Raw genomic sequence first — 25324 nt, forward strand, 5'->3', positions numbered from 1 at the left:
CTACTTAATTGCATGAGGATAGGGCCCAGAATCCTATAGCTAAGTGTGTACCTTTATGTGGAGGAACATGAAGATATGTGTATGCATGTGCGTCTACGTGCATGTATAAAAAGGCAATATGTGTAATGACTAAGAGTATGGGCTTTGAGGGTAGACTGCCTAGGTACAACTGTGCTTCTTAGCTGTGTGACCATGGGCAAGTCTTTTAACCTCTCAGTTTCCTCCTCTGTAAAAATGAAATAATAACACTAGAACTTACCTCCTGTGGTTGTGTCGAGGATTAAAAGATTTAATAGAAAGCACTACATAAGTGTTTATCCATGACAATAAGAACAACGACAATACTAATGTTGATGTACAGATGAGAGTGTGGGAGAGTGTACAAGCTTGTGATGTAAGTGTGTGTCACCTGGGACAATCCAGGACAACAGAAATTAGTCTGTGAGGCAGTTCAGAGAATTTCAGGTGGCTCTGCAGTAGCCAGAGCCATGGCCAGGGTTTCACTTTGGAGCTGGGACCTCGAAAGAACAGCTATGTAGTGGGATCAGGAGCCACAGAGGAGTTTCAGTGGCCACTACAGTGCCGCAGAAAGAAGGAGTGAGTGAGCAGAAATACCCGTCTTCCTTCCCTCCTCCTGCCTTCCATCATAAGGAATGAAACAGAACAAACAGACATTTGACCAGCACAATATGTTGAAGCATATTTGTAAGTGGGAGCAAATGTGGGTATGTATGGATATATGGATATATAAAGATAATTTTCACACACATATATACACAGATATATAGCACACAAAATTGGAAAAAGCTCTGGAGGCAACTCTGATTTGTACCCACACTGAGAACCAGAGGCAAAGAGAATCTGTATACCTGGCAGCAAAAATGCTTGTGTACGAGTTAGCCCAACCTGTCATCGGCCCAGTTTGTACACATGGTGTTATTGCTGGAGGACTGTTAGTTGCTGGTTTCCATTGATGAGCCATATGTTCCCAAGTACTTTCAGGCATCTTTCTGCCAAAGCACAGAGTCTTCTTGCACCAATACCTTCATATCTCTGCTAAAGCAAAACCTCCAAATGAAGATATTGTTTTTTTCACATTGAAACCTTCCAGAATAATTTTTGTGTTAGAAATCACAATCAAAGTTAAGTAACAGGGTAAGTAAGCCTTAGGTTCCTGGGTGGTACAAATTGTTTGCACTGGGATACCGCCTAAAAGGTTGGCACTTCGAACCCACCCAGTGGGGGCGTGGAAGAAAGTCCTGGATATCTTCTTCCAGAAAGATTACAGTCAAGAAAACCTTATGGAGATCAGTCCTACTCTGTAACACATGAGTTCACCACGAGTCAGAATTGACCAGATGGCAATGGATGGGTTAGGGTTTTTTTGTTTTGTTTTGTTTGATTTTCAAGTAAGCCTTGATGAGCCCGCATTATGACTTGGGCAAAGTGAAAATAAAATAAGAATAATGGCATTTACAGTTCACAAGATAAAGTTCCAAATAAACTAGAAATAGATGGGCTTGGAAATTGCTGAACATGTTTTCAAAGACAGAAACACCAAGTGTTGTCAGCTAAATGTCTTTTGTGGTTTCACTGACCTTCCCATAAAAATACTGTTAAGGAATTATGTCATTTGTGAATATTAAAAAGGGGGAATGGTGTACAGTGAAGCCATAACATTTTAAATATCTCTTATAACAAAAGTTCAAATTTTAATTGGGAAAGGTTAATGCCAAGCACGTTGCAAAAAAAAAAAAAAAAAGACTTTTTTTCAATGATTTTAAGAAAGGAGGCAGAAAATGTTGGAATTGAAGGGTCTGTCAGAGATAAGATATAGGAAAATGTAACCTTCTTTGGCACTTCCTTTACAATACTTTCACTGCGTCCTAAATTGTCTTGACCCATCGTATTAGCCTTTCTCATTTCCCTTACAGTATGCCCACACCTTTTTTTTGACTCTGTTTTACTGACTTCAGCCTCTAAATAAAGTCCTTCAAAGTTCTGCAAAAGACCTCTTCTAAGTGTTGAAGAGCAAAGATGTCACCTTGAAGACTAAGGTGCGCCTGACCCAAGCCATGGTATCTTCAATCTCATTATATGCATGTGAAAGCTGGACAATGAATAAGGAAGACCAAAGAAGAGTTGACACCTTTGAATTGTGGTGTTGGCGAAGAATATTGAATATACCATGGACTGCCAGAAGAACGAATAAATCTGTCTTGGAAGAAGTACAACCAGAATGCTCCTTAGAAGCAAGGATGGCGAGACTGTGTCTTACATACTTTGGACATGTTGTCAGGAGGGATGAGTCCCTGGAGAAGGACATCATGCTTGGCAGAGTACAGGGTTGGCAGAAAAGAGGAAGGCAGGCCCTTAACGAGGTGGATTGACACAGTGGCTGCAACAATGAGCTCAAGCATAACAACGATTGTAAGGATGACACAGGACCGGGCAGTGTTTCGTTCTGTTGTGCATAGGGTCGCTATGAGTCGGAACCTACTCGACAGCACCTACTAACAACAACAACATGCCCACACCTTGTTTTGACTCTGTTTTACTGACTTCAGCCTCTAAATAAATTTCTTCCCACCTTCATCTCTTTCTGTGACTTATGCATCCATGTTTTTACCTCCTTTCTGAATACCTTCTCTTACCAATTTCAGGAGCTTTCTTTTGTATTATTCTTCCTTATGCTTTGTTATTTTTTCCAAAATACTGTGTACCACACCCCAGTTGTCCTGGTAATTTTGCTTCCAAGGAATAAAGACTTGCTCAAGGGACCCCAGGAAAAGGGGGAAGTTTTTGAAAGGATGTTCATAGATGGAAACTCAAAAATATTTTATTAGCTTAGCTTACAATGGGCAGGAATGTAAGCAGCTGTAAGGATCAGCCATGTCTGTGTCTCTGCCACCATGATGGGGTGTGTCTGCTCTTCTCCATTATTTGATTTTGTCTTTTTCTTTCCTTTTTTTTTTTTTTTCTCTTTTTCTCACTCTATTGTTTTTATGACTACTTGTTTTCGTTAGGTCCTGTCAAGTCAATTTCAACTCATAGTGACCCCAGGTAATGAAGTAGAACTGCCCCACGGAGTTTCCTAGGCTGTAATATTTAAGGGAGCAGATGGCCAGCCTTTTTTCACATGGAACAGCTAGGTGAGTTTGAGCTGCCAATTCAGTTAGCAGTCAAGTGCTCAACCATTTGCACCACTAGAGCTCCTTTATGACTTCTTACACTGTCTATTATTTTGAAAATGGCAGCCGCAGTACCTACATCTATTTTTCCAGTTACAGCAGTGAAGCTCATAGTCAGCTTGGCTCTGAGATCTCAGTTCAAACACTCTAGAGAAAAAGGTCAGTTGACAACCACTGTTCTAATCACTCAGCCATGGAAGCACGTTATGTGGTCTGCTGCTTACTCAGAAAGGTGATAAAAGAGAAAGAGCAGGAATATACTCTCAGATTTGCCTAGGACACAGGCAAGCTTCCAAACCCCTTGTAATCTTTATGCCCATGTCAAATGTTAAGAATAAGGTGGCTGGTGCCATCAGGAAAACATAATCTTTCATAATGCAAATAAAGCTATAGTTCTTTGCTTTATTCTAATAAGTCATCATTTGTTCATGCCTGTCTATTTTCTCTCATAAGAAGTTTAGTTACTATTGCAGAATGGGAAGTGGGGCATATTTTTGTAAGCTTCATGCTATATTAATCAGATTACAACTAGAATTTGGGAGATGTATGTTTGCTTCTTTGGAACAAAGCATAAAAATGTCTTTGATTTTTAAATGAAACTATTTAAAAAAAAAAAAAAAGAAGGGTGAGGGGAATGGATGAATATCATAAGAAAACAGATTTGCTTTGTGTACCTATAAGTTGGAGGCGTTATGACGTGTGACAGACTCTCCTCTTCCTCTTTCCAGAAAAAAGTCCCTACCCCACAGACTCAATGTGTTGGTTTTCCCATTTTCTTTCCTTTTATGGTGCACTGGGAAAGAGGTGCTACTAAGGATAGGAGCTGCATTTGAGGAAGAAGCAAGTGACATCAAATGCAATCAAGCTTGAGTATACTCATGTTGTAGGGGTGTAAAATAATAACCAGGAAACGGAAAATGACTAATCAAGCGCTAAAGCTGGTGAACAGCTTAAGTCTAGTTACAAATCTAGAAGCAAAAAATGGGTGGTAGGGATGTGATCTGAGAACATTCAACAACATCTCATAAGGCATCAAATACCTCCCCAGGAGACGACTCAAACAGAGGCTCTTCAGGCACAGTCGGGTTAATCTCATCAGATGGGGGTGGAGGAGCTAATGGTTTAATGGGGAAGGTAGCTTAGCAGACAAAGATAGAGTAATCTCTTCAGATGGGAACGAGAGGCTAGATCTATTGGCAGGGCTGATTCAATGGAATTTAGGGGCTCAGTGTCCCCAGCTTCCTGATTATCTGCCCATACGTCCCCATCCCAAGTTTCAGGATCCCATTTCTTCCCAATCAATATCCTCACTTTAACTTCAGACACCATTTGAGGTTGGGAATTCAACCGGCATTGTAATTCAGCCACTCTTACAATAAGACCCTGTGGCACAGTGGTTAAGAGCTCGGCTGCTAACCAAAAGATCAGCAGTTCAAATCCATGAACCTCTCCTTGAAAACCCTATGAGGAAGCTCTATTCTGTCTTGTGGGGTCCGTATAAGTCAGAATTGACTCAACAGCAACTTTTTGTTTGTTTGTTTGTTTGTTTTGGCTCAGGGCACACATGGAAACTTTGAGGTCGTTTATGTAGCACTTGAGTGGTAAATTTGAAGTCCTGAGCTCATCTTTTTCTTTCACCACTTTGTCTAGTGAAGGTAGGGCCAACCAATTAGCTTCCTTATACTTCTCATTCAGACAAAAATGTAGAAGACTATCAAACATGTGATCACCCCGAGCCCCTCCTCTCACCGATACTTGGCCTGTTGGTAGTGATATGTTGCACATGTCTGTTGCCACCTTTTGAAGCCCTGGTGGCATAGTGGTTAAGAGCTTAGCTGCTAACCTAAAGGTCAGTAGTTCAAAGTCACCAGGCAGTCCTTGAAAACCCTATCAGGCTGTTCTACTCTGTCCTGTAGGGTGGCTAGGAGTCAGAACTGACTTGACGGCACCTAACAACAACATTGCCACCTCACGCCATTGATTAGCAGTGCCCTTTTTACTACTAGAAGCAGAGTCATCAACATCTTTAAGACTAACCAGACTTGAGAATCAATTTAGAAAACTCATCCTTAAAATTTTGTTTCTCTAGAACCACTGTCAGTACCAAATGTCTCAGGTTGGGCTCTCTAGGTCAGCAAAACCAGTGAAGCATATCTATGTATATATATATATACACACACACATACATACATATAGAGAGAGAGACAGAGCTTCATCTCAAGGAAATGGCTCAAGTGGTTGTAGAGCTGGAAAGTTCCAAGTCTGTGGGTCAGGGGTCAGGTTGGAGGTTTCTCCTGACTCATGTGGCTGCAGGGGCTGATGAATCCAAGACTGGCAGGTTAGGCGACAGGCTGCTGGCTCACAGGCTGTGGAAGTCAATGAATCCAAAGATTGGCAGGTAATACAGCAGACCACTGGCTAAGTCCCAAGAGCAGGAAGTCAGATGATGACAAACCAGATGAAGGATCCAGAGTAAGCAAGAGCCGTTAAGCTTTGTCAGAACATCCGTATATATTGGATGCAGGCCACAGCCTCAATGAAATTCCCCTTAAAATTGATTGGCTGATCACATCAGATCACATCATGGGGGTGATTACATTATATCATAAAATGGAGGATAACGACATCATTACCTAACAGCCAGACCACTGAGAATCATGGCCCAGCCAAGCTGACACACAACCTTAACCACCACAGATGACTTTTTTTTTTTTCATATACAAATACTAATTCAGAACCTTAATCTTCTAGAAAGAAGATTCCAGCTCGCACTTCTTGTTTGCAGTGCTTACGCACAGGAGACACTTTAGCATTGTTGACAATACAGATGAAAGTGGATCTGTTTTTTGATACTTGGCTCAACTTATTTGTCTAGACTGAGGGTTCCAGACCAAAAAGAAAAGATACTTTAAAAGACATTGATATAGTATGACTTTATTAACGGAGTAGAAACGAAAGGTTTGTTGTAAGGAAGGCTATGGTGAACTTTTCTTTTACAGTCTTGACACAAAGAACATTGGATGTGAAAGTTCAGTCCAGGACACTGGAAAGCCAAATTCCATAAATGGTATTCATTTGAGGGAAAATTATCTCTTCCATATTAAAAACTAATCATAATGTCATATTCTACTTGAATAAGATTGATAGCTTATGTTATAGCTAATGTTAACTACTGCCACTGAGATTTCAGTGTAAGGCCGGAAGCTGGTGCCAAGATTCACTGACAATTGGACAAGAAGGATATTTTCAAAGGGGATGTGAAATCCAGAAGAAAGGAACACCAGGCCATTGAAAGAATGGTTTCAAAATTTCACAACATTGTAGAGGCCACAAAAAGCTGGGAGTGCAGAGGAAGAGATCATAAATCTAGAAGAAAATTCAGCATTAATTGGGAATAAGTAGTATTGCCTTGGCTGCAACTTGAGGATGTCATGTGGCATATAGGGAAATTTCCCTGTGTAAGGAAATCAATTTCCGTATCTCTTTATTTTCTGGTTATTGAAAGAGTGCATGTTCATAGCTATAGATAATTTGAGGTTTCCTTTGAAAGTTATCTTGCAACAGATCAGGCCACAGTTTTGCATTAGCACAAGGGATGTATCCAGTAGAAGGCCCTTGAGACAGAATGATGAACACTGAAGTTGAAACCGAAGTTATGAAAACTTCACTTCGGAGTGAATTTCAACAATGTACAATGTGAGATGGCAGCTAAGCCAAATTGCCAAAAATATCTGCAGTGCCATCATTCAGTCTGACAGGATCAGGTAAATGTAAACGAGAGCTCTAAGTATCAAGTGGAGTATTTTTCATTCATTTTGAGATGTTATTTGAATGACTGCTGTTGATATGACATTAATCTAGGCATTAAGGGATTTACAAAGGCATGCAGCTCTCTCTCTCAAAGAACTTGCATGTTGCACAGTATAGATGTTTCAATTACACATTGCTGCCGTATATCTAGCCACCTCAGAACTTAGTGGTTTAATTACCGTGTGTTGGTTCACAAGTCCACAATTTATGCCGAGCTCACTGGCAATGGATCACCTCTGTTCCACATCAAAGTGACTTGAGTTAATTGAGGCTGTATTTAGCTGGAAGTTGGCTAGGGCTAGAACGTCTAATACGGTTCATTCACATATCTGGGACCTCAGCTAGAGTGATTGGAATAGCTGAGGACTGACTGTTCTCTCACTCTATGTGTCTATAATAATTCTCAAAGTCCTTTGACATGGCAACCAAATCCCAAGAGAATAAAAGCTGAAGCTACAAGGCATCTTAAGGCCTAGGCCTGGAAACCTCAGAACACCCTATTGCTCAAAGTAAATCCTGGGGCCAGCATGGATTTAAGAGGGGAAGAACTACATCTCACCACCTGATGGAAGGCATAGCATGGGCCCATAAGGATAACAAGAGGTGTTGGCAGCCATCTTTGCAGACACCCTAACAGTGTATAGGAGAACCATGTAACTATAAATACATGATACAGAATGTGATAAATAAATAAATAAAACAAAAATAACCAATATTTACTAAGCTTCTATTTTGTTTCACATATGAGTCTATACATATATATAGTTCACTAAAATCTCGGGAAAAAAATTTCAGAGGCGAAATAAACAAAGGCTTTGTAGGTAAAATCATGTTTATTAAGAGAATAAAAAGCTTACTAGGATTAGGTACACAGGGAAGAAGAGGAAAAGTTTGTTCCAAGCTAAGAGAATAGCAGGAAAAGCAGCAAATCATAGGAGTGAAAGAAGCTGAGATGAGGGGCATGTGAAAAAATAGCATGGGGTTGTTGTTGTTGTTGTTAGGTGCCGTCGAGTCGGTTCCAACTCATAGCGACCCCTATGCACAACAGAATGAAACACTGCCCAGTTCTGCGCCATACTTACAATCGTTGTTATGCTTGAGCTCATTGTTGTAGCCACTGTGTCAATCCACCTAGTTGAGGGTCTTCCTCTTTTCCACTGACCCTGTACTCTGCCACGCATGAGGTCCATCTCCAGGGACTGATCCCTCCTGACAACATGTCCAAAGTATGTAAGACGCAGTCCCGCCATCCTTGCTTCTAAGGAGCATTGTGGCCGCACGTGGGGTTAGTTCTAGAAAACCCATATGGAAATGGATGGTAAATGTATTAACTGATGGGTCCATAGCAGGAAGCAGAGCCAGGTCATAAAGGATATGTTATGAGCTGAATTGTGTCTCCCCCCAAACCTGTCAAAGTTCTAACCCTTGGTACCTGTGAATATGACCTTGTTTGGAAATAGGGTCTTTGAAGATGCTATCAGTTAACATGAGGCCATTCTGAAGTAGGAGGGTTCCTAATCCTATATGACTGGTATTCATATAAAAGAGAAGAGGCACAGGCAGACAGACAGACATAAGGGCAGCCATGTGAAGATGTATCTACAAGCCAAGGAATGCCTGGGCCTACCAGAAGCTGGGAGAGACAAGAAAAAATCTTCCAGTAGAGCCTTCAGAGGGACCGTGGTCAGGTCAACATGTTAATTTGGACTTGTAGCCCCCAGAGCTGTTAGACAATAAAATTGTGTTGTTTTTAAGCCACCCACTTTGTGTTACTTTGTTACAATAACCCTACAAAACTAATACAGAATGTCCATCTGATTTTCTAATTTTCTTTAGGTTTGGAACCATGCTAGCCTTTTCATCGTTGTATCAAGAGCGCTTAGGTTTAATTTCATTTATTATCTGTTGCCATTGAGTTGATTCTAACTCATGTCCACCCCATGTGTTTCAGAGTAGAACTGTGTTCCATAGGGTTTTCAATGGCTGTAATCCTATGGAAGAAGATCACCAGGGCTTTTCTCTGTGGCCCTGCTTGGTGAATTTGAACCACCAACATCTGTGTTAGTAGCCAAGCACAAACCATTTGTGCTCCCCGGGAAACTATTTCATTCATTAAAATTTTAAAAATCTAAACAAACAAAGAAACTGAGCATATGCAAAATTAAGTCCATGTCCTTAAAGGCATTTGCCGTTCAGTGACACCTTGGGTACCAGCGGTTATATGGAAGAAAAGCCCAGTCTATCTTCATCAAAGACCTAGCCCTCTGTGACCAGCACAACTTCTGTCAGGAGTTCTGATAATAAAAATTCAAAGCCTACCGTGCTGGCCTACTGCAGACACTGAATGATTGTTTGCTGATGGCCTGATAAGCTGTCTCCCTTCTGAGTTAGAGTCCCCTCCCACTGGCTGCATCTCCACTGCCAAATGAGATTACCTGAGGAGTCCATAATTGACCCTGTCATTCCCAAGGAGAAATCTTAGGGTGTCTAAATGCCTCATGTCAATGTTTGCCAGGGCACAAAGCTCTATTAACGCTGCATGCAGACAGCCACTCTTCAAATTCACAATTAGAAACATCCCTGCAACACTCTGGCTGCCTGGGTGGATGGATACCATGTTGGAAATCATTTATCCTTCGGAGCTGTGAATAATTGGCAGACCTCAACTCCAGCGCTCTCATCAGACATTAGAATGTTGCCAGTAATCAAACTTATCCGCATGTCAGCGGCTTTCCAACATCATTCTTTTCTATCTTACAGCAAGACACTTTCTGGCTTGCACTGAAATAAGGAAACAACAACATGCGTGCTTGCTTTGAGGAAGGGAGATAAAGCATTCCAGATTTGGCAGGGACAATTTATGAACATGCTTTGGAAACAAGGGATTTTATGGAGAGCTACAAGGCAACAGCACATCCTAGTGGATAGAGCTTTACACTAGAAATTATTAAAAAAAAAAATCTATTTCCCTACTGAGATGGCTAGCCTTGTGGGCAATTTTGAAACTAGTATTTTTATTCCATGGTTTCTGGTCTCCTCTAAAGTATTCAGATCATCCCCCACAAAGATCAAATGTATTTTGTGAGGCTGTCTTCTAGTAATTTGATTTTGAGGCACATAGCCTCCAGCTTAAATAAAATTATTTTAAAAGAATCAGCTGTGGGTGTGTGTGTTTAAATGGAGATATACAATGAAACTTGGCAAAATTGGAGAACATTATCTGGGTGTGAAACCAAACTGCTGCTTTTCATGTTTAGTATTTTTATAAAACTCTGTAGGTTTGGAGGAGAAGAAAAAGAAACTGAAGATTTGAAAGGTGAAGTTTATTAGTGGTTAGACTTCATTTCCTGGCGTGAATATTCATGTATTCATTTCAAAGTTTGTATTGAATTTCTAAGAAGCTTAAATATAACCATTGTATCAAAGTGAACGCCAACAGCTATGAGTTACAGAAAAAACTGACTTGTATATTTTAAATGATAGGAAATGCATTATCTCACATGATAGGAAGTCTTGAGTGGGTAGTTCCACGGTTGGCTAATGCTATGGCCCAATTATATAAGTTATCCACTTTCGACTTCTCTGCGATTGATTTCAGTTTTACCTCATGGTCTCAAGGGGCTGCCAGAGCTCCAACTATCACATTATAAGACAATATCCAAAGGCAGGATGGGGTATGTCTCTGTGTTTTGTCCTTTTTTAAGATTGAAGGCAATTCTCTCAGAAGTCCCTCCAGAAAATTCCTTAGATGAGGCATTTGTCAGATTGTACCTGCTGCTTGCCCTTACCACAAAAAAGCTACTAAAAAAAACTAGAGCTTATAAATGAATGCAGCAAAATTGTAGGTATAAAATCAATACACAAAAATCAGTTGTGTTTCTATACACCAGCAATGAACAAGCTGAAAAGGAAATTAATAAAACAGTTTACAATAGCATCTGTTACAGATTGAATTGAGTCCCCCTAAAATATGTGTTTGAGTCCTAACCCCTATACCTATAGAGAGGAACCCTGGTGGTGCAGTTGTTAAGAGATACGGCTACTAACCAAAAGGTCGGCAGTTGGAACCCACCAGCTGTTCCTTGGAAACCCTATGGGGCAGTTCTACTGTGTCCTGTAGGGCTGGTATGAGTCAAAATCGACTGGATAGCAGTGGGTTTTCATTTGGTTTATACCTGTAGATGTAATCCTGTTTTGAAATAGGGTTTTCATCTCCTGATGTGAATATGCATGTATTCATTTCAAAAGTTTGTATTGAATTTCTAAGAAGCTTAAATATAACCATTGTATCGAAGAGAATGCCAACAGCTACGCATTTGTTCTGGTGTGCTGTCTGCTTCTTATTGTAAGTGATAAAAGCTGCTTTTCACATGTTCATGACCTGGGAGCATCTGGTATGTTCAGACTGATCAGAAAGACGTAATATCCATTGAAAAATCAGTATCGGTGATTGGTGCCCTATTTCTAATGACTTTCTTTCTAATTAGGAATTGAGGACAAACTGTGAGTGTCCCATAGTCTGAAATAGCCAACCCAATTAAAAATGGGTGAAGGACTTGAATAGGCATTTCTTCATTGAAGATATACAAATGGCCAAGAAGCATATGGAAAGATGATCAATGCCATTAGTCATTAGACAAATGCAAATCAAAACCACAGTGATATATCACTTCATACCCAGAATGGCTATTTTCAGAAAAATTAAAAATAACAAGTATTGGCTAGAATGTAGAGAAATGGGAACCCTCATGCATTACTGTTGGGAATGCAAACCGATGCAGACACTATGGAAAACACTTTGGGAGGTTTCACAAAAAGTGAAACATAGAACTACCATATGACCCAGAAATTCTACTCCTAGGTATATACCAAGAGACTTGAACGCAGGGACTCAAACACATACTTGCACATCAGTGTTCATTGCAGTGCTATTCACAAGAGCCAAGAGGTGGACAAAATTCAAGTGTCCTCCAGCAGATGAATGGATAAACAAAATGTGGTATATACATACAATGGAATTTTTTTCAATCATAAAGAGAAATGAAGTTTTAATGTATTCTACAACATGAATCAATCTTGAAAATATTATGCCGAGACACAAAGGGACAGATGTTGTATTACCCCACTTACGTGAAATAGCTAGAATAGGGAAATGCATAGAGCTAAAAGGTTATTAGTGGCTACCAAGGGCTAAGGGGAAACACTGGTGGTGTAGTGGTTAAGCATTATGGCTGCTAACCAGAGGGTCAGCAGTTCAAATCCACCAGGTGCTCCTTGGAAACTCAATAGGGCAGTTCTACTCTGTCCCATAGGGTCGCTATAGGGTCACTATGAGTTGGAATCCTCCTTGTTGAGGGCCTTCCTCTCTTTCGCTGACCCTCTACTACTTTACCAAGCATGATGTCTTTCTCCAGAGACTGGTCCCTCCTGATAACGTTTTCCAAGTATTTGAGATGAAGTCTTGCCATCCTCACTTCTAAGGAGCATTCTGGTTGTGCTTCTTGTAAGACAGATTTGTTCATACTTCTGGCAGTCCATGGTATATTCAATATTCTTTGCCAACATCATATTTTATGGCACATAAAACATAGTATATTATCCCTGTTTTCTTTAATCTGGTTCAAATGGGCTTTATTATGCATAACTAAAGGTGCCCCAACTGATTCACTGATATATGTGAGGTGTGTTGTCCGGTTGCATTTCATTACCAAACTAGTTTCTTTCTTCAATTTGTTACTTGGAAGTTATAACACAAAAACTAAGATGTAATAAAAATGGAAAAAGGCCATTTCTGTAGCAATTCTGCTTTTGGGTATTTGGAAACTTCCTAAACTTCAGCCCTCAGTGGCCTTAAAATTACAATAGAAACATTAAGTATATAAAAGCACACTGAAATATACATTTAAACTATAAGAAGAAAACTAATTGATTGGGACGCTTACCAGCATGTAATTAGAAGATGAATATAGGGATTTTAAACGTTAACCTGTTGCCGTCGAGTTAATTCCGACTCTTAGTGACCCTATAGGACAGAGTATAACTGCCCCATAGGGTTTCCAAGGAGTGCCTACTGACTTTTTGGTTAGGAGCTGGAGCTCTTAACCACAATACCACCAGGGTTTCCATTTTAAACAGTAAGGATTACCAAATAGAGAAATATTTTACCAGATTATTTGTTAGATTTAAGAATTCTTCAATATTAAAAGGCATTCTTAGGGAGTTCATAAAAACTATCTAATTGGAAGTATTTGAATAGATGGTGGCCGATGGTCTTCCTACGGTTATATAAAATGGACTCCATTCTCTACAGGAGATTGAACCAGGTTACCATTAAATGCATATATTCTCCAATTCAAAGAGAACTACATAAAGAATGCAATACATGGGACATGATAGGAACTGAAAAAATTCCAGTAAACATATGAAAAGATGTTCAATATCTTTGTGATCATATAAATGTATATTAAAGCTTTAGTAAGAACAGTGGAATATCAAGCAACCCAACAATATTAAGTGTTGACAAGAATAGGAATGAAAAGGAACTCTTATACACAGCTGGTAAAAATACAAATCGGTTCAACCCATTTTCCTATGTTAAGAAATATAGTTGTATTTCTTAGTAAAATTGATAATGGATACACACTCCAATCCAGTAATTTCAGCTCTAGTTTTATAAATTAGATATGCTCTTGCACATGTGTACAATGTGATATGTACAAGGATGTTCACTGAAGTATATAAAGACTTCAAGCACCTTAAAGATGCTCTATTTAAAATATTAAGCCCATAATGCAGACCACTTTTTAAAAATATATATAGTCTCAAATTCTAGATAGCTATAAAAACCACTGTAAAATGGAAGCTCTCTCTTTTTATTTTGCATAAAAAGGGTGGGGTATAGGATAGGAGCACAAGTGCTTGGTACATAGTTTCCTACTCCCATGAAGAGTTGTTGGTGGCAAGAGATCGTCAAGACAAATTAATCCAAACATTTGTTGATGTCTCTTGAGCAAGAGACAAGCCACTCCTCTGCAAGCCACTTTCTCCAGGAACTGTTGATTCATAAATCTAAATTTCAGTTTGAATTTCAGCACGTTCATCAGTCTCACAGACCACATGCCCAGTGTTTCCCAGAACAAGCATTTTACTTCATTTCACTTTAATGCACAGTACAGTTCTACTCTCATGCAGAAATTATTGTTTCTGGCTCTTTCAATGAAGACCATTTATTCTTTGAAAGTTTCATAACAGGCAAGATATTGAATTTAGTGTTTTATTCTCTTGTGTGACATTAATTGGTTTAATGTAATTGAATAAAATTCATCAAATTGAGTAGCCAGTCAACAGAACAAGAAGACAAAAAAAGAATAAGATTCCAGTGTTTGATCCTCCATTAAGAAGTTTTCGTGGTATGCGATACTGTACAATATTACAAAATGTCCAGTATATGATGGTTTGAACATTAAGATTTAATTTTTGTTTCATTAAGGTCACTTCTCACCTGGCAAATGCCTAGTGTTGACAACATAAAAATCTTCTATGAGGAAAAATACCTGGTTTGCCTAGAGAAGGTTTTCCTTAACTCCCGTTAATCACCTTATACTTACATCCCACCCCCAAGTAATATCTGGGAGTTGCTCTTAAAATAACTTTAAATAACAATTAAGACAGTAGAGTTGTATTCATTTAAATTTGGGGGAAAACATGGCCAGTTTATGTTATGAAATACACATCAAAACTAATATATTTAAGATTTATTAGTGTTAAAAAAAAAAACTTATTTCACTCAGCCTAATGCCCTCCAGATTTATTCATGTTGTGAGACGATTTGCAGATTCATCATTGTTCTTTATTGTTGCGTAGTACTCCATTGTGTGTATGTACCACAGTTTGTTTATCCATTCCTCTGTTGATGGGCATCTAGGTTGTTTCCATCTTTCTGTTGTTGTGAACAATGCTGCAATGAACATAGGTGTGCATGTGTCTATTCATATGATAGCTCTTATTTCTCTAGGATATATTTCTAGAAATGGGCTTGCTGGCTTACACGGTATTTCTATTTCTAGTTTTCTAAGTAAGGACAATAACATTCTCCAAAATGGTTGTACCATTTTGCATTCCCACCCACAGTGAATAAGAGTCCCAGCCTCCCTGTAGCCTCTCCAACTTTTGCTATTTTCTGCTTTTTGATTTGTGCCAGTCATGCTGGGGTGAGATGGTATCTCATTGTGGTTTTGATTTGTATTTCTCTAATGACTAGTGATCAGGAGCATTTCCTCATATGTCTGTTAGCCACTCAAATGTCTTCTTTGGTGAAGTGTCTGTTCATTTCCTTAACCCATTTTTTAATTGGATTATTTGTCCTTTTATTGTAGAGGTGTTGGATTTTCCTATAGATTTTAGAGGTTAGAACTTTGTCAGATTTGTAAGAGCCAAAAATTTTTCCCAGTCTGTAGGGTCTCTTTTTTACTCTTTTGGTGAAGTCTTGTGATGAGCAAAAGTGCTTAATTTTTAGAAGATCCCAGTTATCTAGCTTATTGTCTGGACTTTGTGTGTAGTTAGTTATGGTTTGTATCCTGTTAATGCCACATATTAGGGCCTCTAGCATTGATCCTATTTTTTCTTCCATGATCTTTACAGTTTTTGGTTTTATATTTAGGTCTTTGATCCACTTTGAATTAGTTTTTGTGTATGGTGTGAGGTCCAGATCCTGTTTCATTTTTTTGCAGATGGACATCCAGCTTTGTCAGCACCATTTCTTAAAAAGACTTTCTTTTTTTCCCATTTGATGGATTTTGGGCCCTTGTTGAAGATCAGGTGACCGTAGGTGGATGGTTTTACATCTGGGTTCTCGATTTTGTTCCATTGATCAATGTACCTGTCATTGCACCAGTACCAGGCTGTTTTGACTACCATGTCTGTATAGTAGGTTCTGAGGTCAGGTAGTGGGAGTCCTCCTACTTTATTCTTCTTCTTCAATGGTGTTTTACTTATCTGGGAACTCTTCTGTTTCCATATAAGATAATAATTAGTTTTTCCATCTTTTTAAAGAATGTTGTTGGTGTTTGGATTGGTATTGCATTGTATTTGTAGATTGCTTTGAGTAGAATTGTCATTTTCACAAAGTTGAATCTACCTATCCATGAGTATGGTATGTTTTTCCGTTTATGTAGATCTTTTTGTTTCTTGTGGTAATGCTTCGTAGTTTTTTTTTTTTTATAGGCTTTTACATCCCTGGTTAGATTTATTCTTCAGTTTTTTTTTTTTTTTTTTTTGGAGTTATTATAAATGGTATTGTTTTCCTGATTTCCTTTTCATCTTTCTTTTTATTGGTGTATAGGAATCCAACTGATTTTTGTATGTTTATCTTGTGTCTTGCTGCTCTGTTGAATCTATTAGTTACAGTAGTTTTCTCTTAGAGTCTTTCAGTCTTCTATGTGTAGTGTCATATCATCTGCAAACTGGGACAGTTTTACTTCTTTATTACCAATTTGGATGTCCTTTATTTCTTTTTCTTGCCTTATTGCTCTAGCTAGGACTTCCAACACAATGTTAAATAGGAGTGGTGATAAAGGGCATCCTTGTCTTGTTTCTGTTCTCAAGGAGAATGTTTTCAGCCTCTCTCCATTAAGAATGATGTTGGCTGTTGGTTTTGTATAGATGCCCTTTACTATGTTGAGGAATTTTTCTTCTATACCTATTTTACAGAAAGTTTTTTTTTTTTAATCAGGAATGGGTGTTGAACTTTGTTGAGTGCCTTTTCTGAGTTGATTGAGATGATCATGCAATTCTTTTATTTTATTTTATTTATATGCTGGATTACATTGATTGATTTTATAATGTTGAACCATTTTTGCATAGCTGGTATGAATTCCACTTGGTTGTGGTGTATTATTTTTTTTTTATATGATGCTGAATTCTATTGGATAGAATTTTGTTGAGAATTTTTTAATCTATATTCATGGTAGATACTGGGCTGTAATTTTTTTTTTTTTTTTTTTTTGTGGTGTCTTTGCCTGGTTTTGGTATCAGGGTTATGCTGGCTTCATAGAATGAATTTGGAAGTATCCCTTCCTTTTCTATGTTCTGAAAGAGTTTGAGTAGTACTGGTGTAAGCTCTTTGCTGAATGTTGGGTAGAATTCTTCAGTGAAGCTGTTGTTGCTGTTGTTCTTATTGGGAGGTTTATTATTATTATTATTATAACCTTTTCAGTCTCTTCTCTTGTTATGGATCTGTTCAGATTTTCAACATTGTGTTAGGTTGGATAGATAGTGTGTTTCTAGAAATTTGTCCATTTCCTCTAGGATCCTTTTTATTTCAGTTGGGTCTGTTGTAATGACCCTCATTTCATTCCTTATTTGGGTTACTTGCATTCTCTCCTGTTTTTCTTTTGTCAGTTTGGCCAGTGGTTTGTCGATTTGGTTGATCCTTTCAAAGAATCAACTTTCGGTTTTGTTGATTCTTTCTGTTGCTTTTCTACTCTCTATTTCATTTAATTCTGTTCTGATCTTTATTATTTCCTTTCTTCTGGTGGCTGTGGGCTTCTTTTGCTGTTCTCTTTCTATTTGTTCAAGTTGTGTAGCTAATGTTTTGATTTTTTCCCTTTCTTCTCTTTGGATGTGTGCATCAATTGCTGCAACTGATGACTGATTTTGCTGTGTCCCAAAGGTTTTGGTATGATGCGTTTTCATTCTCATTTGATTCTAGGAATTTTTCGATTCCATCTCTGATTTCCCCTATTACCCAGTGGTTTTTAAGCAGGATGTTATTCAGTTTCTATGTAATTGATTTTTTTTCCTTACTGTTCCTGTTGTTAATTTCTACTTTGATGGCATTTTGGTCAGAGAAGGTACTTCATATTATCTGAATGTTTTGGATTTTGTTGAGGGTTGCTCTGTAAACTAAGATGTGGCCTATCCTGGAGAATGTTCTATGTGCATTGGAAAAGAATGTGTACTTTGCAGCTGTTGGGTGGAGTGTTTTATATATGTCTATGAGGTCATGCACTTTTTCACTCTTCTGTATTTTGTTGAGTTTCTTTCAAGATGTTCTGTCCTTTACTGAGAGTGATGTTGAAGTCTATTATTATTGTGTCAATTTCTCTTTTCAGTGCTGTTACAGTTTGTTTTATGTATTTTGGAGCCCTGTCATTGGCTGTGTAGATATTTATCATGGTTAAGTCTTCATGATGGAGTGTGCCTTTAATCCTTATATAGTGCCCTTCTTTGTCTTTTATGGTGGATTTTGTTTTAAAGTCTGTTTTATCTGAGTTTAGTATTGCCACTCCTGCTCTTCTTTGGTAATTATTTGATTGTTATATTTTTTTCCATCCTTTGATTTTTAATAAAATTATGTCTTTGTTTCTAAGGTGTGTCTCTTGTAGACAGCATATTGATGGATCCTTTTTTTTTTTTTTCAAATCCATTTTGTCATTTTGAGTCTCTTTATGAGTACATTTAGGCCATTTACATTCAGTGTAATTATTGATAGGTGTGAGTTTATTGCTGTCATTTTGTAGTGCTTTTTTTGTGGTGCAAACATTTTTTTTTTGTTCCTCTTACTCTCCTATGTTGAGTTTTTTTGTTTGTGGATTTCTTTTGTTTTTGTAGATTTTGCTTTTATCAAGACTTTATGTTTTTCTTCTTTATTTTGATGAGTGGGTATAACTTTCTTTGTGGTTACCTTGAAATTTACACTTATCTTCCTAGGTTTGAACCAGTCTATTATTTTTATCACCTTGCCTTCTTCTCCATTCGAAAGTTCTGTACCTACACCGTTTATTCCCTCTTTTATTGTTCTGACGTTGTTGTCATTTATAGATGAAACTCTCTGGTTTCCTGTTACAATTCTTTTGATTTTAGATAGTCCTTGAGAGTTCATTTCCTACCTTGGTATCTGGCTGGTACAATCTTGCATCCTAGATTCAGGCTGTGGTCAGATGTTGCTTGTTCTCAGACCAAAAGGCTTCCTTTAATAATTCTTGCAGGTTTGGTTTTTACATATCCTCTTAATTTCTGTTTATCTTGAAATGTCCAAATTTCACCATCATATTTGAATGAAAATTTTGCAGGATATATTATTCATGGTTGGCAGTGTTTTTATTTCAAGGTTTTGTATATCATTCTATTGCCTTCTTGCCTGCATTGTTTCTGCTGAATAATCAGAGCTTAGTCTTATTGTTTCTCCTCTATATGTGACTTTTTGTTTTTCTCAAGCTGCTCACAGGATTTTTTGTCTTCTGTTTTAGCAAGTGTGATTTTGATATGCCTTGGTGTTTTTTTGTGGGGGTCCTACCCTATACAGGGTTTGTGGAGCTTCTTGGATGTTCTGCTTTTCATCATTCATAATGTTAGGGAACTTTTCTGTCAGCAATTCTTCAGTGATCTTCTCTGTGTTTTCTGTTTTGTCTCCCTGTTCTGGAATTCTGATCATTCACATATTTTTGCTTTTGATTGTATCCCACATAATTCTCAGGGTTTCCACATTTTTCTGATTTTTCCTCAGAGTTGTATCCAAGTGTTTGTCTCCAATTTTACTAATCCTGTCTTTCATCCTTTCAACCTCTCCTCAGTCTTTCTATGACACTGTGCATTTCTGAAATCTTATTGTTTATCTTTTAGATTTCTAATTGTTGTTTTTGTGTGATTTCTAGTTGTGAATTTATTTTGGCATTTGTTCCTTTATTATTTTCCTGAATTCTTCTATTTTTTGTGTGTATTTTCCATAAATTTGTCTGCCTTTTCCATAAATTTGTCAATTTTTTCCTCATTTTTGTCTGATTTTTGCTTCAACCCTTGGATAGGTCTGAATATTAGAGATTTGAATTCCCTGTCAGTAGTTCTAAAGCCTTTTCTTCTACTGGAAATTCATCTGGTGTTTTCTTTTGGACACCTTCTGGAACCATCCTTTTCTTTCTTTTTTTTTTTTTTAATATGTTTTGATATTGTCTGCTCTCTTCAGGACATTCAGTAGTTATTTTCTTCATTTCTTGATTGTAGATTTGTTTTGTCCTGTTTTTTTGTTTTATTTGGTTATGTCTGAGCAGGCAGTCTGTGCATTTTTTGTTTTTTGCTCATCTGTAGTGGTGATACTTTTCACTTCCTTGTCCAATGGGTGGGGCCGGTCACTCAGCTATGGTGCACCAGGGAAGGTCCAGCTGAAGGGGAGGGGGTAGGATGGGTTGTTTGTGGCATGTACTATGGCTGACAGGGCAGACCGGGAATCAGTGCCAGGCAGGTTCCAGTAGGCTGTGCCTGTGCTGCTCAGAGGTGTGATGTTCAGCTCGTGGTGCAGGTAGACAGGAAATATGCGGGAGGTTGTGATGTATGGAGCTAGTATGGGTATGGGAAAGAGGAGAGAAAAGCAGGAGCCAAAAACAAACAGAGAAAAAAAAGAGAAGTCCAAAGGGAGGTTGCCACTGGAGTAGAGAGATGAGAATCTGAGAAATGGAGAGAAGCAAAAAGGGAGAAATGGAAAAAGAAAAAGAAAAAAAAAAAACTAGACAAAAATTTGGAAAGGGGAAAAAAAAGTAGAAAAGAAAAGCCCCGGGAGTCCTGCAAGTATAGCCTGGCTAAAGGGGATATAGACGTCATACAGCACCAGGTATTCAGGAGACTGGAAAAGAAGGCCAGTGTAGACAGAGGAGAGCTGAGAAATGAAGACAGACAGAAACAGTAAAAAAGAGGAGAAAAAAGAGAAATGCTCCCAGGGATCCCGGCTATGCAGCTTAAGGGAGTGGCTCCTAGGCTGTGCAGTGCAGCCCAGCTAGAAAAAAAAAAAAAAAAAATTTTTTTTTTTTAGCTAGAAGGGGTTCCCAAATGAAAAAAGAGAAAGAAAACAAACAAAACAGAACAGAATGAAGTAAAACAAAACAAGCAAATACATAAAGCCCCAGGGATCCCACCAGCGTGGTGTCACGGGCCTGGGTAGTGGATCCCCAGTCAAGCAGGGCTTCACAGGCTTTCAAGAAGAAGCAAAGATGGCACATGGAGCCAGGTGTTCGAGATAAAGGAGGGGGAGGTGGTGGGAGACACATAAGAAATCAAAAGAGACGGAAAGAAGCTACACCAGCTCAGGGACCCGGCCAGTGTGGACGGGGCAAATCCAAGTGGCCTGGGGCAGAAACAGTTGCCTCTTGGCCAAGGGACTGCGGCTGGCAGGAAACAAAGGAGGCCGAAGGGGGAGGGGAAGAAGGGTAGGGGTTAGGAAAGCATATATCGCTCGTTACCGGGTGCTCTGTCTCCTCCTGGGAACTTTGTGAAGCTGCTTTCCCATACTCCATGTCTGCCAATCTGCCATGTGGGTGGGGTGAATCCAAGGGGCACAGAGGCTGCATTTCCCAGGCAGCCGAGCTCCGGAGCCAGCCAGGAAGCTGGGAGGTAGAGCAGCAGGAAGAGGATAGGGGGTGGGAAAGTGTGTATTTCTGGTGACCCGGTGCTCTGTCTCCTGCTGGGAGCTTCGTGAAATAGCTTTCTCGTGCTCCCTGTCAGCTGATCTCTGACAGGAGTCCAAAGATGGCAAATCCGTGCTGCATTAGCTAATAAGGAACCTTGGCAAGTATCTCTCCTTGCTCTCAGTTCTCTGTCAGTTTCTTATTCCATTCGGTGTTTGGCTGAGTTCTTTATCTCTTCATTTGATACTTTGGGTTCCAGGAATGACGTTTGTCTCTGTTTTACTTAGTTTTTTGGGTCTTTGCTGTGGAGGGATGGTGTGCTGCTTCTATCTATGGCTCCATGTTGGCTGGAAGTCATACAGCTAGTTTTTTGAAGGTTATAGAGTAGTACAGAAAAGCAAGTCACATGGGATATACCAAACTTTAGATATACAGGTCTTGAGAAAAAGAAACCTCTAGGCTAAACATCTACCATCTGTTACTTCAAAGTAAGTAAGGTCCTTGGGAAATGAGAAGGGGCATTCTTGAGAGATTAATGAGGTTGGTTTTCAGGGCTGTATTTAATGATAAGACGCCTAGAAGTCTTGGAACATTGTCCAGGCGTCTGGGGAGTTGTTTAATTTTAAGATTAGTTAAAAACAGACATTTTAAATGCCCTCCAAAACACTACCATACCAAAGTAATAGTAAAATAATTCCAGTAAATGTTTAGATTCTATTCTGCTTGCTACTATATCTACTATTATATCATTACGAATATCAATATTTCTACCTTAAAACTTTCATTCCATTTTACCTGTGCTCATTGGAAGATTCTGATATAAATTAGGAAATGCAGTTGTCCGCAGACCATATGATTCCCAAGTTAGGGTGACATAATTCATGGGTTAGTAAGGGTCCTGGTTCCTGAGCACGTTGGGGAAGCAGAACAGGTAAACTCATAAATCATTAATATGTATGATTTAAATGACTTTCCTAAGCCCAGGTGGTTTCACAGTGATCATTACATTTCAAATGTGAACACTGACCGATCTGTTTTCATATTTGCATGATTTTGCACAATTTTGTTTGCTCATCAGCTCATTTGGTAAACATAGGTAAGAATATGGACATTCATACCGATTTGCATGTCATTCTACACAAGAGTTAGTTTATATTCTGATGGCAAGATATCTGCCCTCTGATTTACCTCACACACTCATAAATGAGGTCCAAACTAAACTAAGCCAACAGTACATAAAATATAGAAAACTATGGAGAATAATTTATTTAAAGTTAGCAATATTTGTGTACAGACATGCATGTACTTACCCTCACCCTCTCCTTTAATAAAACTAAGAGGAAAACTCCCAGTCCAAGATTAAAGCATTAGTGTGATTTACTTTCACAATTCATTTATTTATGGGAAGAAGTTGTAGAAGTTAGCCCTGTATGTGAATTAATCTTGGAGTAATAGATGTAAATCTCTGCTTTCCAATACAATAGACACAAGTCACATGTGGTTATTTAAATTTAAATTAGCTCAAATTAAATAAAACGAAAATTCAGGTCCTCAGTTGTTTTGTTTTGTTTTGTTTTTTTCTTCAGTTGTACTGCTGTTAGTTGTTAACTAGTCGATTCCGACTCGTGGTGACTCCATGTGTGCAGAGTGGAAATTCTCCATAGGGTTTCTGAGGCTCCCCTGGGTGGGTTTGAACTGCCAACATTTTGGCTAATAGTCAAGCACTCAACCATTTGCACCACCCAAGGACTACTCAGTTGTACTAGCCACATTTAGAGTGCTCAATAGCCATATGTAGCTAATGGCTATGTATTGAATAGTATAAATATGGAACATAGAAATCAATCATACAAATCAATAAGTAGAGAGAAACAACTATATAGAAAAAAATGGTTTATAATGAACATTTCCTTCAGCACAGACTGTTTTATTGAATAGCCCTAATAGAGATACCACACATTAAATTTCTTGAAATGCTTCCTGAAGAAGTCAAACTATAGATGTGGCATCTTTGTTGTTCAATTATCTTTTTTGTTTTTGACTGATGGGCTTTAATTCATTTTATGTTTTGTTCTCATTTACGAGTGGAGCTCCACTCATTTCTGCAAGTCTGTGGGACATGGGAATTATTGACAAAAGGATATCCTAAGAATTTAAGGATGAAGAGTAATCCAAAGCAGTTGATCACATGTATGTACTGATGTCAATAGAAAGAAAGGTGATCTTAAAGATAGGTGAAAAGTGGCCATAGATAGACCCTCGCTGTACCTACCTCCTCCATTTAGTCAATGTTGCAGATGTCACCACCTGCCCTTCCTCTGGCTACATTCTAGTACATTGGTGACTCCTATTCCTGCACTTAACGTTCTTACTAAGAGTTAGTTGTGTTTGTTCCCAAGCCCACTTATTACAGTTCAATGTTAAGCAAGTTTTAAGTCTTGTTTAAACATTTAGAAACTGAAGAAATATGTGTATTCTATGAAACAACACAGTAAAGGCAACTAGGCCAAAAATTATCGTAGAATTAAGTATACAACAGTTTTAAATAATTGGTGAAAACAACTTTCAGAATATAAAATAATTTCTTCTGTAAGAAAATTAAAGCTACAAATTTTAGATGGTGCACCATGAATATTTCTTTCTTTTTTTTTTTTTTGATGAATAAAGAACAAGGTGGACCTTCTGTCAGCGGACCCATACTCAATAAACAAAACAACCCTCCTCTGCATCAAGTGATTAATAAATGAAAGTACATTTATATATTTTAGGTTTAATATGTTTATATGTGAATCAACTGTATGATTCCACACATTAACCAAAATTTTTATATGACTGGTAAAATAGTAATGCCAATTTTGTCAGATTGGGTATCTATATTATATTTTCCTTTACCAACTAAACTATGAGGTTCAAAAGCCACTCACTGGATTATATTTCATTAAGAAACAGAAGTTTCACGCCATTACCTATAACAGTTGCTGTCTAGTTGATTTATGCTCATGGCAACCCCATGTGTGTCAGTGTAGAACTGTGCTCCATAGGGTTTTCGATGATGATTTTTTTGGAAGTAGACCTCCAAGACTTTCTTCTGAGGAACTTCTGAGTAGACTCAGACCGTGAACCTTTCCATTAGCAGACCACCATGTTAACTGTTTGCCCCACCCAGGAACTCTATCATTGTCTATAGTTTCATTTAAAATATTCAAAACCCCCCAGAAGAACTAGATGGTGCCCAGCTACCACGAATCACCGCCCTAACAGGGAACACTACAGAGGGTCCCTGATGGAGCAGGAGAAAAGTGGGGCACAGAATTCAAATTCCAGTAAAAAGACCAGACTTATGGTCTGCCTGAGACTAGAGGAACCACAGAAGACATGGCCCCTGGACTCTCTGTTAATCCAGAACTAAAACCATTCCTGAAACCAATTCTTCAGACAAAGATTAGACTGGACTATAAGACATAAAATGATACCCATGAAGAGTCTGCTTCTTAGTTCAAGTAGATACACAAGACTAAATGGGCGGCTCCTGTCCAGAGACGAGATGAGAAGGTAGAAAGGGACAGGAGCTAGTTGAGTGGACGCAGGAAATTCAGGATAGAATAGGGAAGTGTGTGTCATATTATAGGGATAGCAACTAAGGTCATATAACAATGTGTGTATAAATTTTTGTATGAGACACTAACTTGAGCTGTAAACTTTCACTTAAAGCATAATAAAAATAAATAAAATATTCCAAACCTGATTTTCTAATTTTTTCCTTCATGCCCCTGAACCTCAGTTGCCTCATCTGTAGATATAATAATAGTGCCAACTTCAGAAATGTGAGCACTGAGCTACCATTATAAAGCTCTTAACACTGTCTCTGGGACTTAAGAGTTCAATAAATTTTATGAGCTTTGTTTACATTGTACTTTTTAGAACTCATCA

This window comes from Loxodonta africana, chromosome 22 (assembly GCF_030014295.1).
Source record: "Loxodonta africana isolate mLoxAfr1 chromosome 22, mLoxAfr1.hap2, whole genome shotgun sequence".
In the NCBI taxonomy this organism is placed as follows: domain Eukaryota; kingdom Metazoa; phylum Chordata; class Mammalia; order Proboscidea; family Elephantidae; genus Loxodonta; species Loxodonta africana.